The sequence below is a fragment of the Chaetura pelagica genome, unplaced genomic scaffold, assembly GCF_000747805.2.
Source record: "Chaetura pelagica isolate M959 unplaced genomic scaffold, ChaPel_1.0 scaffold142, whole genome shotgun sequence".
NCBI lineage: Eukaryota > Metazoa > Chordata > Aves > Apodiformes > Apodidae > Chaetura > Chaetura pelagica.
This window is the reverse complement of record NW_009952973.1, coordinates 3,787,834-3,794,085: the sequence shown is the minus strand read 5'-3', so window position 1 is coordinate 3,794,085 and position 6,252 is coordinate 3,787,834.

Here is a 6,252-nt window from a genome sequence, read left to right as displayed (position 1 = left end):
CTGGTGTTCTGATGTTAATAGAAAACTATAGACTTCAATGGTGACTGTTTAATGCACTCTTAAAAAAGCTGTTTAATGGGGTTTCTTTAGTGTTGGAGGTCGTTACATTTTTAGGTTAATTTTTTGCTTTCACTTCATAGAAAATTCATTGTACTAAAGGTGTAAGGTTTTTGGTGTGTTTTTTTTATGCTAACAATCTAAGACTAGTTTTCTAGGACAGACTGGTTGGTAATATGAGACTGGAGAAAAGATAATTACATGTTCTGTTGAAAAAGCAGGTAGTTGTCATCATCTTTCAGGATTTATCTCCATGAGTAGATAGTCACAACAAGTATGTACCATAAATTCCTTTTTTTCATTTACATTTACACAGAACTTGTTTTTCTAACTCCTGCCTTTTCGCATCAAGACAATAAATTTGGCTTGCAACCAGAATTCGAATAAATGTTACTATAAAAAAATGTGTAACTCAAATAAGGAAGTGGCTTTTTCTAGCCTCTTCTTACAGTCAAGTGTAAAAGTTAAAGATTTAAAAGACAAATTAAACATCCCAGGGCAATTTAACTGAGAATTGCTGATAAATATTGATGTTGCTCAATATTTATGTGGCATGATTTCCAGTAGCACTAACAGAAAAAATTTACTCTGTGAAGGGTATTATTAGAATAGGAAACCTGAATGGATAGATCTTAAATGCCTTTGAATCCAAGAATATTGCATTAATGAATGATTGTAGGCTGAGTAGTGAGTAAATGTCCAGTTTTGCCGACTTCTTATCCCTAGTGATCTTGTCCTATATCATGTGTTAGAGGTTGAGGGGCGTGTGGCTGGGGGGTGAGATGTGTATCTGTGCGTAAGGGAGTGTTTTTGTTATCAGCTTGAATTTTTACAGCACCTGCAAGGAAAGCAAGTGATTTTGCAAATGGATAAAGCAGGTTTACTCTCGTTTGCAGGTTGTACCAGAAAATTGAGTGAAAAGTAGTTTTCTGACTGTTAGGTGTTAGAGGGAATTGTATGTGAAAAACTGCTGAAATAAAGAAACTGTGCTTCCAGCCACTTTTTTTAATCTATATTATTTTTACTTTACAAAGGGTAGTTTGTTTCAATAGGGCTTTTGCTTAACATTTTCCTTATCCAGTGTCCTGAAGTAGTAAGTGTAATAAGCAACACTGGACAAAGTGAAAATGCAGACCCTTCTGGAAACTTCTAGTCCTTGTGGGAAGTCTCTGGAAGGATATCCTATCAGTACAGCTTATGTCTGAAATGCCCTAATATAATTTCATTCTTCTGTCTGTTACCTCCCAGTTAAGTACCATTTTAAAATAAATTAGATGCTTAAGATTTGACTGAGGAAACTGCACCTAGAATAGCTGATTTACTCTCTGCTTGAGAGAATTAATACCTGTATAAACAGGGTATTCTGCTTACACCATTTTGACCAGCAAACTTTAAAAAAATGCTTTTTGCCAGTATATGAAAAGCAAGAGACCATCCAGAATATTATTGGCTTTCTGATGGTGTGTATATGTGGTATATGACACGGAGATGTGAACTACTTTAAAGCCAAAAGTCCCCTAGTGCAACTGGTGCTAGGCTTGACCCTACTAACGATGAAATGAAAAAGGGGGTGACTTGCCTCCCTCACCCTGAAGAAGGGCCCCACCATGGAATTGCCAGAACTGCATAAAACCTAGTATAACGATGGAGGAAATCAGAAATGTAACATACAGGAGGCAAGGAGGACGCTTTCTCTGCTCCTGATTAATGGAATTGGTTGAGCTTCTGGTGATGAGATGTTTGTCGTGCTTTTTGTCACTTTTAAAGTCCATTTAATGTCTCTCAAACTCCCTGCTTAACTGCAGCATGTTTTTTATGTTTTCACTAGAATCTCGTAGAATCATTAAGGCTGGAAGGGACCTTAAAGATCATCTAGTTCCAACTCCCCTGCCATTAGCAGGGAACCCTACCACTAGATCAGATTACACAAAACCTCATCCAACCTGGCCTTAAAAACCTCCACGGATGGGGGCATCAACCACCTCCCTGGGCAACCCATTCCAGTTCCTCACCACCCTTATAGTGAATCATTTCTTCCTAGCATCTAACCTAATTCTCCCCTCTCTGTTTAAAACCATTACCAAGACAGTAGGAATCATTTAACTGGTTAATGATGATATGAGGATACCCATGAATTGTAACTTTCAAAGAGTCCTGGGGAATGTGCTAGTCTGAATCTGGCTACATTTTTATTTCCTACCCTTGTTTTTCTGCTAGTAATGAATTCTAATGATATGGACTAATTTTAACATGGCTGTTAGTGTTGTTAATTTCATGTATACCTCTGATATGTAATATAATTCACATCCATCTCTTCTGAAGTGGTCACAAAGACTTTAATCTTCATTAGTTTTAGGCCTGCAGCTGGTCTTCAAAGATACCAGGAATTTTATTCTCTCCTCTTCCAATTTGGGAAACCAAGAATCTTCCACAGGCAAAACTGCATTCCCATGAGCTGAGAGTGTGTGATCTCTTTAGCCTTCATCAGATTTGGCCAGTTTCAAATTGAGATGAGGACTTATTTTATTGTTGTTAATTATTTTCCCACTTTCAGTTGTACTGTGAACTCCTTGGATCTTACAAGTAGATTTGATGTTACTTCCAGAAGAGCACTTGGCAGGAGTTAGACATGCAATAAAAGTTCAAATGATTAGGATGAGGTCCTATTCCAAGAAAGCTTTTTTTGTGTGTGTGTAAACCACAGGGTGAAATCTGAAGACTTTTGCAGACCATAGAGCTACTTCGGCTGAACTGTGAAGTAAGAAACACTCTTAATTGATGGAAGATATTAAATATTTTTTTCATCGGTTCTTCAATAAATGCCTGTATATGAATGCATGTAGTTTGTCTTTGCAGCAATGCAACTTATAATTGTCTCTTTAACAAGAATGTTTGAATTGTGTAGGTGAATGTTCTGTACCTAAGGATTTTTTCCACTGTGTAGATTCTAATAATATGAAAAAATACCAGTTGTTTATGTATCAGCACCTGTTTCCTACTATGTCATAGTCCATAATGAGTTAGTCTAATTGCTTTAGAGCTCACTGCAGTTCTCTGTAACATAATGTTTTGGTGGAAACGGGATTTGAAACCAGAGTCTGAGTAAAGTTAATAACATATGAAGGAAAGTATGTCCGTTAGCAAATCTGTATTTGCTGTCTTTAAAGGAGAAGTCCTGTGTGAAATAGATTTCTTTATCCCTTGTGACCTTGCCTTTCTTCTTTTAATAGTGGTATCTCAACTTAAAGGTTATTTTGAAAGCTTTTCCTCACTGCAGAGGAACTATCATTACACTTACAGTGAAATTGACCATTTCAGTAACATTTAGTTCTATGTAAGTATGTAATACCATGAAATACCAATCCTTCTCTTTCTGCTCTTCACTATCTCATGCCGTAACTCTTGCTGAAGACCTACACCTAAGTGAGATGAACTGAAGACATCTCTGGATTTAAAAAAACCCTTGCTTGATTTTTTTAGCATCATGTGGGATGTTTGCATGTGATGCTTATGTTTTAAAATTATCTGAGAAAGTAATGCTTTCAGAAGCTAGCTTCATCATTCTGACACTAAGTAAACAAATTGTATTAATTTAAATTGTAACCAGCCAGAGCCAATCAATTACTTCTCTGAAATCTGGTTGGTGAGGAAGGAGTCCTCAAACAATAACATTGGCACTCTTGAGACAGGCTTACCAATGACATTGTTTTAGTTGTCTGCTTTTTTGGAAGACCAAGTATATTCCAAGTAAATCTTGGAAGACCAAGGTTTTAAAAATGCTGTATTAAAAGCACACAATACAAACTACATCAAGAACCCCCCCCCCCCAAAAAAAACCAAACCAAACCAAAAAAAAACACCAACAGGTTCTCAGTTGATTTTCACTTGGGAATTCTTGTTCTCTTACTCAGCATCAAAATGAAGGCAGTCAACATTTGGCATCCAGCACTTCATACTTCTGTGCACCAGTGAGGCTTTGATGTGCAGATAATAATTTACCTGTGGCATAATAAAATCTTAACTTCAAGTCTTTAGTTTCAAACAGCTGCTGTGGGTCTTTGGAACTTTTTTTTTTTCCACCATGCAAGATTTTCATAGAATAGATTTCAGCTAAGGTGCCTAGAAATAAGATGATTAACTCTGCTAGACATTTCAGTAAGCACTAAATGAAGAATTTTCTGCTTTGTCTTAAACATTCTGTGTTAGGTAGAATTCTTTTTAATGGAATTCTGTGGCGGACTGAGTAAACAAAATTATTGGCCATCAAATTTTGTAGATACTGATATTACTAAATTCAGCAGAGTGGAACAGATTAGATATGAAAAATACATTCTACTTCAGCCATCATGTGCTTGAGATATGAATGCTTAGCTGTTGCAGACTGTTTATCACCAAGTGATTCAAATGGTTCATTAATTGGGGTGCTGGATTAGATTATGCATATGTTGCTTTGTTCATTCTAGCTTACATGAGAGCATAAGCTTGAGCGCTTGATGTTCCTATCTTGTTTGGTTCTGCAATAGAATTCCTGGCTCCACCTACTAGTGTTGAAACAGAATCACAGAATCCTAGGGGTTGGAAGGGACCTCAAAAGGTCATCTAGTCCAAACCCCCCTGCATGGGCTGGGACACCTACTAAAACACGTTACTCAGGGCCCCATCCATCCTGGTCCTGAACACTTACAGGGATGGGGCTTCCGCCACCTCCCTGGACAACCTGTTGCAGTGTCTAAAGGCCCTTGGGAACACCACAAAAAGTTCCCTGGGGTTGTCTTAAAAAAGTTGACAAATGGGAAAATTTCCTGAAAATGGGCCTATTGGAGTGACTGAAGAGTTTCAAATGTCACTTTTCATTTTACCACTGTGGAGCTTTTTTAGATGATCCCAGGTAAGTCTTCTTGATCTTGGGTTAAACATAACTCTGTAAGAAGATTTTTATATTAAAGGTAGGCAGAAAAAATGTTGGAAGATCTATTAATAAAAGTTTGAGCTTCATGTGTGAAATAAGTGCATTATATGTGAATAGATAAAATCATAAGTAAACAAGGTGAACAGTGGCAACACTATTAAATGAAGCCTAAATTTGTCTATCAATAGGTTTTGGAAGACCACAACACTACCGATACACATAATCTTTTCAATGGCATAAATTGTAACTGTGAGGATTCTCATGGCCCTGCTGTTAGCCCTTCTCAAGGACACCTGCTATACTAGATTAGCAAGAGTCTTTTTGGAAGTGGTTTTACTTAAAATAGGTTACTGTATTGCATGTGCCCTGGGACTTACTCTCTTATGGCTGCTGTAGTATGCCCTTATAGTCTGTCTTTGGAAAAATACAAAGGTCAGGGTAATCTAAGGATAAATTGTGTACAAATGTGGGAAGATTGTTCATCTGACTTCCATTAAATCCCTGGTGTGAATAAAGGCAGAATGATCAGGTAGGCCTATACCACTTGCAATGAACTGAAAATGGCATGTGTTTTTTTATCTAAAGTTAGAGAGAATGGCTAGCGTTCTTTTACTGAAGGTAGAAGTTTTATTCTACCCTAAGGAAATTATCATAAGGTGTTTCAAATTTTGATTGCTTGTCATTTGATTGCTTGTCTCCCTAGAAAAGATACCCTTGGTGTTCATGTACACGAGTGCAATAACCAGCAGTATCAGAGATGCGTGTTATCAAAAGGCATTGTAAAAAGTATTATTCCTTTATATAGCAATTCTTACTGTACAAAACCTTTTAATTTTTTCCGTGCAGAAAGGCAGACTGTCATTTGTAGCTGGACTTGTGCTTCCTTTCTGAATTGCTTCTAGACATACAAATCTTCTTCTGGAAGAGTAGTTTTCTAGAGTTTTGTAGTATTTAATCTGCAATGCAAAGATACTAGAAATTAGTCTTGCAAGTTTGATTTTGGTCTGACTTCTGTGTACTTGAAGTTCTTCTAGTTCAAGAACAGTTGCATTGCATTGCATTCATCTCTTCAGATCAGTATTGATATTGCATGACCACTTTCTACCAAATCATCTTGTAGGAATCAAAGTTAAATGAGATGAAGGCATTATATTCTTCAGTAATCTTTGTTTCAGCATGCCAACACCAGCTGGAATCTTTTTAGCTTTAATGCACATTAAAGATAAAATGGCTCTTTGTCTCTGAATTTGGAAATACAGTGTAGTCTAGCTCAAAAAATACATAAA